Raw genomic sequence first — 11,149 nt, 5'->3', positions numbered from 1 at the left:
AAAGAGGCACTGCATTTGAAGGTAGGCCTTGAAATACATCCACAGGTACACCTCCAATTGAATCAAATGATGTCAATTAGCCTATCAGAAGCTTCTAAAGCCATGACATCATTTTCTGGCATTTTCCAAGCTGTTTAAAATGCACAGTCAACTTAGTGTATGTAAACTTCTGACCCACTGGAATTGTGACACAGTGAATTATAAGTGAAATAATCTGTCTGTAAACAATTGTTGGAAAAGGACTTGTGTCATGCACAAAGTAGATGTCCTAACCCACTTTCCAAAACTATTTGTGAGTGGTTGAAAAACAAGTTTTAATGACTCCAACCTAAGTGTATGTAAACTTCCGACTTCAACTGTACATTCGAACAAACAACAGCATCATAAATAGTGTTTCAGCATTTATAGAGTACAGAGACAGTTAGCAAAGTTGTCTCAGGTAGTATGTTACGTATACTAGATGTTAAGTATACTAGATGTTAAGTATCAAATCAAATGTATTTATATAGCCCTTCTTAGATCAGCTGACATCTCAAAGTGCTGTACAGAAACCCAGCCTAAAACCCCAAACAGCAAGCAATGCAGGTGTAGAAGCACGGTGGCTAGGAAAAACTCCCTAGAAAGGCCAAAACCTAGGAAGAAACATAGAGAGAAACCAGGCTATGAGGGGTGGGCAGTCCTCTCCTGGCTGTGTCAGGTGGAGATTATAACAGAACATGGCCAAGATGTTCAAATGTTCATAAATGACCAGCATGGTCAAATAATAATAATCACAGTAGTTGTCGAGGGTGCAACAGGTCAGCACCTCAGGAGTAAATGTCAGTTGGCTTTTCATAGCCTATCATTGAGAGTATCTCTACCGCTCCTGCTGTCTCTAGAGAGTTGAAAACAGCAGGTCTGGGACAGGTCTCACGTCCGGTGAACAGGTCAGGGTTCCATAGCCGCAGGCAGAACAGTTGAAACTGGAGCAGCAGCACGGCCAGGTGGACTGGAGACAGCAAGGAGTCATCATGCCAGGTAGTCCTGAGGCATGGTCCTAGGGCTCAGGTCCTCCGAGTGAGAGACAGAAAGAGAGAATTAGAGAGAACATACTTAGATTCACACAGGACACTGGATAAGACAGGAGAAATACTCCAGATATAACAGACAGACCCTAGCCCCCGACACATAAAATACTGCAGCATAAATACTGGGGGCTGTGACAGGAGGATTCAGGAGACACTGTGGCCCCATCCGATGATACCCCCTGACAGGGCCAAACAGGCAGGATATAATTATAACACCACCCACTTTGCCAAAGCACAGCCCCACACCACTAGAGGGATATCTTCAACCACCAACTTACCATCCTGAGACAAGACCGAGTATAGCCCACAAAGATCTCCGCCATGGCACAACCCAAGGGGGGGGTGCCAACCCAGTATCTAAATATGGTCTAACCTACTGTGAAGAGGACAATCTTACAATCCAGAAATCTTACAGTCCAGAAAGGCCTGTTTCTCCGATGGAGACTGTAGAACTGCCATCAAAGCATGCTTCAGTATTCCCCTTTCTCTCTAGAAGCACTGATCACCAATGTAGCTGACTGATGTAGAAGGAGACAAGGGCCTTAGCAGAATGCAATCTAATGCTTGTGTGGTCCAGAGATGAGAACTCAAAAGCTATGGCTCCTGACGGGGACAATAGAACTCTACCATCTACGGCAAAAGCTATGGCTCCTGACTGGGACAATAGAACTCTACTATCTACGACAAAAGCTCCTGACGGGGACAATAGAACTCTCCCCACTACATGTTACAATAGTAAAACGATCTGTATGTAACCCAATGAACTGATTCTACATTGAATTTAGTCTTTGAGATGCTGAAACAAGCACGTGTATCTGTAGTTGGTGCTCTTCAACTCTAAAATACATTACACTACACACACCCACAAAGAAAAGACAACAGGCAAATGCATGTCTAAATATTGACGGCAGGGCTAGTTCAAACTGCATTAGGATGGTTCTCCTCACAGGTGAGTGAATCAACCCATGCATGGTGACTTGCACTTGGTTGATCTCTGATTATATAAATAAATAATCACAGCAAAGATATGTAGTTTATTCATCCTGACAGTCTGAGCTGCTCTGCAATCATCCTCCAACAGTGATAATGTGACGTTTCTTATTTGTCAGTATGAATGAAATTAGTTAGTCCTGCCTTGATTACTGTATTAGATTTACACAACTTAGGGGCATCTGCTCCTGGTAGCTAGCAACAGATCTTGTTGTAACTACCTAGCTACATTGCTAAGGTTGCTGTGTTCAGCTAACTAAATGGTTAGATTACAAAAAACATGTATATTTTTTTTCTTTTGGAAAAGTTTTATTGTCACATTTCCTTTAAAACAGCTCATATATATTTTTGTACATCATTTTATACACATAAAAACGTAATGAAAGCATAAAAACAGCATTTGGTATTACCTTTGAATTTGTTCAAAAGTACACATTGTTAAAAACAATGGAAACAACCAAGAATAAAAGTACTTTTCATTGTAAAAACATAAAAATCTGTAAAAGCTATTTCAAATATATACAAATGATTTAACAAAAGTAAAACATTTTAAGACATGAAAACATGTATTTAAAAAAAGTCACTTTGTTAAAAAGCTGTCTTTGGTCCTTTGTACAGGAGCAGGGTGAGTCCTTATCAAACTCGCCTCCTCCTGCTCTTCCGAATCAATCACCGGCCTGTTCTTCGGGTCCCAGAGGAGATCCCTCCCCTAGGTGCATCGCCCACTGTCAGGCCGTGGCCGCCGGGACCTTTAGCGTTGTGGGGGACCCTTCGCTTTGGGTAGAGGCACCCTTTCTTCTGTACCATGCCAGGGCTTCCGTGGCTACCATGACCACTGCCAGGGGGGTGGTCTCTACTCGTTTCGCTACCAGCAAGTTGTGGGAGGACCACAGTGCTTCCTTCAAACCCGTGAGGGTGGGCCAGAGCTTGGTGAAGGCCTTCGGGTATCCCATACAGCACGAGCTGGGGCGTTAGGTCCTCCCCTGCTGGCAGACACGCGGAGATCAGGGGGCCTGCTTCCTTCCACATGTTCCTGGCAGCTCTGCACTCCCAGAGCAAGTGCCTCACCGACTCCTCTTGGCAGCAGCCTGGTCGGGGGCACGCGGATATCCTCGCCATTCCCCGAGACTGCATAACAGCCTTGACCAAGAGGATCTCGTAGGTGACTATCCAGGACAGGTCCCTGGGGGCCGATTCAGAAGAGGATGGGCCACGTTACACCAAACCGTTATGGGCTCACCTATAGCAAGCCAGCGCACTGGACACACTGGTTCCCTCTCCTGCACAAGAGAGAGAAGAGAGCTGTGCCCTGTCAAAACCGTGACTGCTTCCCTTTCCAGTTTAAAATGTCTTAAAAACGTCTGGAGCTGCGCGTAGTGTGTGGGGAGCAGGAAAGAGACTGGGGTTCGCAGGTCGACCGGGATCTGCCTCAGGGTTCTGATGTAAGATCCCAGCCAGAACCGTGCAAGGGCCTGGGTCTTGTTGTTGACCGGGGAGGTGGCAAGAGTGAGATGTAACGCTGTATAGCGACTGCCCAGGAACAAGTAGAGGTCAGGCAAGCCTTTCCCCCCATTGGACCTGGGCCTCTTGACCACCTCTGTCCTCAGCCTCTCCCACTTGCTTCCCCACAGGAAGTAAAACAGCATCCGTTCCAGAGCTAAAAGAGTTGTTTGTGGGGGGATAAAAACAGAACTGATTAATAAAAGCACAGGTAAAATCACAGCTTTAATGATTAAAACCTTGCCCTCAAAAGTCAGCTGTCGAGTCCCCAAAAACCCGATCTCTGTCGTTCTGTTCAGGGGCAGAACGACAGATTTGTACCTTGTCAGCTCTAACCACTAGGCTACCCTGCCGCATTATTGTGTGATAGGAGCGTCTGCTAAATTCATTAAATGTAAATGCATATGTAAAAATGAAAAATTGCAAAGCAAGCTGAGTATTACTCAAACGAGCTCTGCCCCAAAACAAGGCCAATAAAAATACCCAGTGTGCTTTGCAGTTGTTCATTTTCACATATACAGTACATTTACATGTTGGTCATTTAGCAGACACCCTTGTCCAGAGTGACAGTGCATTCAAAACTAAGGTATATAAACAACAGCATATCAGAGTCATAGCAAGTAAGACGTTTCTGTAACTGTTACTGAGAATGTTGTTGCTCTTCAGCCGGCTACTTGCAAATGTATTTTTCTATTTTAAAATACAATACTTTGCAAAAGTACATTATATTTTATTTTAAAACATTCATTTTAGGGCATTATGTAGTTATATTTTGTCATTTATGTCCACCCCTGCCCACGTGGGCCAGCCCACTAGCAATTTGAGTTCCAGCTAATGAGATTCAGCACCACCACATCTGAGTAACAGCTAGCAAGAATTACACACAGTAGAGTGAGAGAGCAATGACATGGGGCACATATCTGCACTTATGCGATGTAGAAAGCAACTCTCCGGGGCCAATTTTGGCTCGTGGCCACTACCTACAGAGATTTTGTATTTATGTGAATAAAGGAGAATTTAATACATTCATAACGAACCACCAGCAACAAGTATACAAAGGTACCGGAGACCCCTTAACTTGGCAATACTATCTTCCTTCTCAATTCAAGGTTGGTCGTAAATACCATAAAGCTCAGTGTATCAAAAATAAACTACAAAATACATGCATTTTCTATTTTATAACACATAAATACATTTGCAAGTATTCAGCCCAATCAGAAACAGAAACATTTTACTTGCTATAACTGTAATAGGTTTGTTTTTTTATTCTACAATTGAAGTTTACAGTTGAGGTTTACATACACGTAGGTTGGAGCCATTAAAAGTTGTTTTTCAACCACTCCACAAATTTCTATAGTTTTGGCAAGTCGGTTAGGACATCTACTTTGTTCATAACACAAGTAATTTTTACCACAATTGTTTACAGATTATTTATCTTATAATTCACTGTATTACAATTTCAGTGGGTCAGAAATTTACAAACACTAAGTTGACTGTGCCTTTAAACGGCTTGGAAAATTCCAGAAAATGTCATGGCTTTAGAAGCTTCTGATAGGCTAATTGACATCATTTGAGTCAATTGGAGGTGTACCTGTGGATGTATTTCAAGGCCTACCTTGAAACTCAGTGCCTCTTTGCTTGACATCATGGGAAAATCAAAAGAAATCAGCCAAAACCTAAGAAAAAAAAAAATTGTAGACCTCCACAAGTCTGGTTCATCCTTGGGAACTATTTTCAAACGCCTGAATGTACCACATTCATCTGTACAAACAACAGTACGCAAGTTTAAACACCATGGGACCACACTGCCATCATACCGCTCAGGAAGGAGACACATTCTGTCTCCTAGAGATGAACGTACTTTGCTGCGAAAATAAATGCACTGACTAAATATGCTCTTATCACACCATAGTGCCATCAGACTTCTGATACCAATGCAGGGTGAAAGGGGGCCACAAAATGGTGAACCAGTATAAAAATTTAAAAAATGGTATAGAAAAGTATTTTGTAAATACAAAGAGTTCTCGATTTGATCTGGTTACAAAATACATTGAAGTCTTGTTCAGCCCCATGTAATACAAAACTCAGAAGTAATTGAAATACATTTTTCAAATACATGTAACAGAAATACTGCCCATCTCGTACTACAAGTTATACATAGTACATGTTGTAATCATCTAATCAAATGTATTTATAAAGACCTTTTTACATCAGCAGATGTAGTGATGGCAAAGTCGAAGTAATTGTGCAATAATTACAGATATATTCTGCTATGCGGTATAGCTACAATACGGTCAGATCACTGCAAATCTATGGAGTCCATGAGTTCAGTGTTCACAACACTACATAAATGAATGACTCCGTAGCAGTCTCAGCAGCAACGGATGTGGCAGTTGTTTACAGTTCAATATCCTGTGGTAGATCAGAGCCACGGCCTCCACACAGACTGGCTGGCTGAGAGGTTCTGAGATTGGGCTTCTTTGGCAGCGTGTCTGTGGTGCTGCTGGGGAGCGTTGCTCCATGTCGGAGCGGAGCTCTGTGAGGATGATTTATCCTGACTGCACAAAGCTGCTGTCTGTATCGGGATTCCTGTATCTTCATGATGGGTAAGGACTGGTGGCGTGTTGTGCCGGGCAGCGAGTTGAGCTTAAGCCGCGACCTCGATGCTCCTCACCTTTAGCTTTCTTCCTGACCCCAATGCCAGCATTCCGGAGAAAGAGAACACTGTGTTCCAGGATCTCAGCTTTCTCCACCCAACGCTGAGTCATAGATAGATAGATAGAGAGAGAGCAGGTTAATGCACAGTCATGCTACACTTCAGAGGAGCTGACACCTGTACACTGTAAGCCCCAATGTGATGTTACTACTCAAAACTTGAGGAAACCTGATGTACTTAATATATTTGAGTACAGTTACTTAAAGTGATTTTGTAGTCATGACTCTAATTATTGACTCTTGCCTTACAGGGTCAAAGTGACTAACTCATTCCACGGAGGGCCGAGTGTCTGCGGGTTTTCGCTCCTCCCTTGTACTGGTTGATGAATTAAGGTCATTAATAAGTAAGGAACTCCACTCACCTGGTTGTGTACTTGAAAGGAAACAACAAAAACCAGCAAACACTAGGCCCTGGAATAAATGGAATAAGTTTGACACCCCTGCAGATTTGAGTTGTATCAGCTTGAACACTGAGTAACACCCCCTTAGTGAGCCAGGGCTCCAATGTAATTTCCCAGTGTGCCTTGCCTTTGAGTGAATTGTAGAGTTACCATCCATGACTGCATTTGTTAGTGACAGAGACATGGTTGTTAATTTTTTTTTTTTTTTATTCAGTCCTGTGTCATTTATCGAGTGAGTTCCTAGATGAATATGATCATTTATAATAAAACTATTTGAGAATACATTACAAAAGGTCTTATTTTGAAGCCTAGCGTTGCCCTAATACAGTGGCCCGAAACACATGGTTTTACAGGCCACATCAGGCCTGCAAGTAGGGTAGCAAAATTCCCAGTTGAAAAACAAAACTCTGGTTGGAGAATTTCCAGAAATATTCCAATCGGGATTTCTGGGAAACCTGGGAAATTTACCAGGATTTTGCAACCCGCAAATCACATTATAGTTGCAAAGTGATTCCTATTGGAATCCAGCCAGAGTTAGGATATTCAACAGTTGGAATTTTATTCACCAGCAATCTGCATTCAAAATGGAGATAATTGGTGGAAGGACAGACCATGTTAGACCGGTGGGAGGTCAGACCATTGCCTCTAGTAAACCAGGGTTAGGAACAGTGTGGGGAGACTACCTATCCCAATTAAACTGGAACTACCATTTCAGTAACCGGTGCAAAAAAATTTAGCTAAAGGATTAGAAAAATGTATGTTATTTATCTTTGTGTAGTATATCAAATCACTCATTGTACATGCAAAAACACAGATATTAAAACACGTTTTTATCTACCTGCAGTAGAGCATGCTGAGTAAAGTGCATTTGTTATCATAACTTCACAAAAAAATTGAGTCTCATTTAGTTTGTCAGTACCACAAAAGTAATCATTACTATTCAGTGACTGAGTTCAACTTACTATAAGTATTGGAGTTAAAAATGCCTTGAGTTTACAGTGATATAAGTTGCATTTAGAGCAGTCAAGTGAACTTCATACCTGATGTTGTGGCCACTGCAGCAGCATTGTTCTCAGCCTCTCCAGACTGGTCCATTCTCTCTCTCTCTCTCTCTATCTCTCCACTTGAGGCTTCAGGAGTTACAAGTGAAAGATGAAAGGGAATCATGAGTGAGAGTTCAGATCAATGTCTCTGGGAAACCACGCAGCATAGAACAGCTCTTAATAACCCCTTTCGTCATATGTATCGTCATTATATATTTTTTTATAAATTATTTCATCATATTTCAATTGAATTCAACAAGTGAAGAATTTTGTAAACATCAAATGAATTTAGACTGACGTGAAATGTATGGTTAAATTAAGGCCGTTCATCAAATGAAATTATATCTCGCAGGCACGGAATACAATCACTTGAAAGTGGTACATTCATTTGGTATTACCTTCTCGACAATTTTCACGTTCTCTGTTCCCCCAACTAGTTTAGTATTTGTATTAATCCACGCGTTTCTGCTGTGCGTAAAAAGCCTACACGGAGGAAACTCAGAGATTATCCAGATGTAAATAATAATCAGGAAGAACAATGCTGTTTCTCTACTATCTTGTCACTGAGGAAGGATATTTTCTCGATGTGACAATTTAGTCTCTCCACGACTTTTAAATCCGTAGGTGGTAGACTTGACTTTGGACTCCTCCCATCCCCATCGGGTAGCCAATCCGCACCACATGCCACACGCGTCTAGTAGGCAACGGCTGAAATACTTGATACACGATTCAGAAGATTCAGATCCCTGATAAATGAAAAACATCTATATTTTACAAAATGATCTAATTAAATAAATGCAGTTAATGTATTGCTTTGGTAAGGGTCACAATCATAGGATGGGTATAAAAAGGATCATGAAAGTTGTTGGTTGAATCATTTCTTTTTTTAAACAGGTTTCTTAACCTTGTTTGATCATGTGCTTAGGCACAAGCCATCACAGCCACAATAACACCCGTGGGCACGTGTATGAAAGCTCTAACAAATGGCACTGGGATTGTAATTACAAGAGAGGTGCTGGCAAGAGTCGACCCGGATTTACATATGAATAAAGTGACACCTCCACCTCTCAAACAGACAGGCACACTTTCAGTCCCAATGGTTTTGCGCATTCCAATTGTCACAACACTTTATGCACAGACCCAACAAGCTTTTCTGACTAATTTATCCAAACAAGCTGAGGATATTGCCTTCGTATACATAGCTACCTATGTGATGAATAATTGTATTCGGATGTAATTATATTTGACCTTGTGTTCATTTACATTTAGAGGGAAACGTGTGATGTGGGAACCATCATCGCACCTCCAGTGGCGACACATCTTCGCTAAATGATGTACAAATTCTAACAGGTAATAAAGCATACATACATTGTCGATCCTAAACCTTTCCCGAGGGAAAGGGCTGAACGAAAATTTCCCAGACTGTCAAATCAGGGAAGAGCGAATTGGGGCGGCAGGGTAGCCTAGTGGTTAGAGTGTTGGACTAGTAACCGAAAGGTTGCAAGTTCGAATCCCCGAGCTGACAAGGTACAAATCTGTCCTTCTGCCCCTGAACAGGCAATTAACCCACTGTTCCTAGGCCGTCATTGAAAATAAGAATTTGTTATTAACTGACTTGCCTAGTAAAATAAAGATAAATAAATAAAAATTGGTCAACGTATTATAGGCCTAACATAGCAATTGAATGCATTGAACCACCATAGGAAGTGTTTTTTGGGGGGGACCAATTCCATAGTGGCCAATCCCTACAATGCGCAAAACATTCAGTGAACGCGTTGACCAACATACTTGATAATCTGGAACAAAAATAAATAAATCCAAGAGTTAGCCTATAATATTGAGGAATATTGCGAATATTCACAGAAATCACCATTGATTTATCTCAAGACACTGCGTGTCGCTAATTCAGACTAGCCTACAATAATATGTGTAGCCGCGGGTATATTTGAGAAAAGTCTGGCAAGTGTAAAAACAAAGTTCTCTGTAGGCACGCGCCGTCATACCCTGGCACTTGTGCGTGAAAGACAAATGGCATGTCTATTACCGAAGAGCTGTTGGTGAAAGTTGACACGTGAGGTGTCTCCACATTCTACGCACATTTCGTGGTATCCAATTGTTTGTAATTACTATCTTGTCTCATCGCTGCAACTCCCGTACGTGCTCGGGAGAGACACTACCCAAGCCGCACTTCTTTAAGACAGCTCGCATCCAACCCGGAAGCCAGCTGCACCAATGTGTCGGAGGAAACACCGTGCACCTTGGTTGGCGCGCACTGCGCCCGGCCAACGATAAGGCAAAGATTTCCCTACCCGCCAAGCCATCCCTTACCCGGACGACGCTAGGCCAATAGTGCGTCGCCCCACGGACCTCCGTGTCGCGGCCGGCTGAGACAGAGCCTGGGCGCGAACCCAGAGTCTAGGGTGGCACAGCTAGCGATGCAGACCACTGCGCAATCTCATGGTTTTCGATTTTGGTGCTGTGGGAACCATCGCACCTCAGGAAGTGGCGACACTTGTCTTTTAAATTATGTAGCCTACACAATCTAACAGGTAGGCTCATAAACAAATGTGTAAATCCTTGTCTTTCCCAGGGGAAAGGGGCTAAGGGAAATTTTCCCGGTCTGTCACGTCGGGGAACAGGAAAGTGAATTTAGCCAATTGTCCATAAAAAGTATAGGCCTTTCTCATTGCATTGTACCACATGTTGTAATCAGTATAACTACTGATACATTCCATAAACTAAATTGCGCAAATGCTAACATGGTTAAAATATAATATTTGTTAGCCATTTAGAAATTTAAGAGTATTGCAGAAATCTAATTTGTGTGCGCATTATTCAGATAAGTTGTTACACTGAAAAAGTAAGGAACGAATTCATGAAAATCCAAGAAAAATACTTACGATATTTTATCAGCATTTAGGTTTCTCTCTGCAGTTCACACTGCCCTCTCCTTCTTTGGCCAATTAGCCTTCAGATCAAAGGAATATCATGTCTCTCAGACACGCGCTACCATAACCACAACAACCCAGGCACACAACCCAGAAGTTGTGTGTGAAGCACAACTTGAACTTTTGAGTTTGAATGAAATGTGACCCTCAGACCTAAGACTGACATACTAGGCAAAGCGGACAGAAAGATTATGGCGTTTTGCGCAAAACTCAATATGTTATTCCAGCTATATGCTGAATGGATGTTCATTGAAAGGATTGTGTGATTTTTGTCAAGACATTTGATTCAAGGCTCAATATTGGAGTCGGTGTTTGGGAACAAACACACCGTTACAGGCTATTAAACTCCTAAATGTATACATTCTAACATAATAAACCACAACTCCTGCATTATCTCATGAGCGAGAGATTGGTGACATTTTCCAAGTGAGTCACTTCAAGAATGGATGGTCATTTAGTGCGAAATGTTCCCAGCATCGACACAA

General features: G+C 42.1%; 1 long non-coding RNA gene across 1 annotated transcript; it reads right to left on the bottom strand.

Annotated features, from left to right (window-relative positions):
- Positions 1-4,523: 4,523 nt before the first annotated feature.
- LOC115136418 (uncharacterized) lies at positions 4,524-8,308 on the bottom strand. The gene is made up of 3 exons (XR_003864617.2): positions 8,115-8,308; positions 7,714-7,803; positions 4,524-6,316 (listed from the first exon to the last, which is right to left on the bottom strand). It is a non-coding gene; the product is annotated as an uncharacterized LOC115136418 (long non-coding RNA).
- Between the last annotated feature and the right edge of the window lie 2,841 nt (positions 8,309-11,149).

Source organism: Oncorhynchus nerka, linkage group LG10, assembly GCF_034236695.1.
Source record: "Oncorhynchus nerka isolate Pitt River linkage group LG10, Oner_Uvic_2.0, whole genome shotgun sequence".
In the NCBI taxonomy this organism is placed as follows: domain Eukaryota; kingdom Metazoa; phylum Chordata; class Actinopteri; order Salmoniformes; family Salmonidae; genus Oncorhynchus; species Oncorhynchus nerka.
The sequence above is the reverse complement of the archived record's forward strand: the minus strand, read 5'-3'. Positions and strand labels throughout refer to the sequence as shown.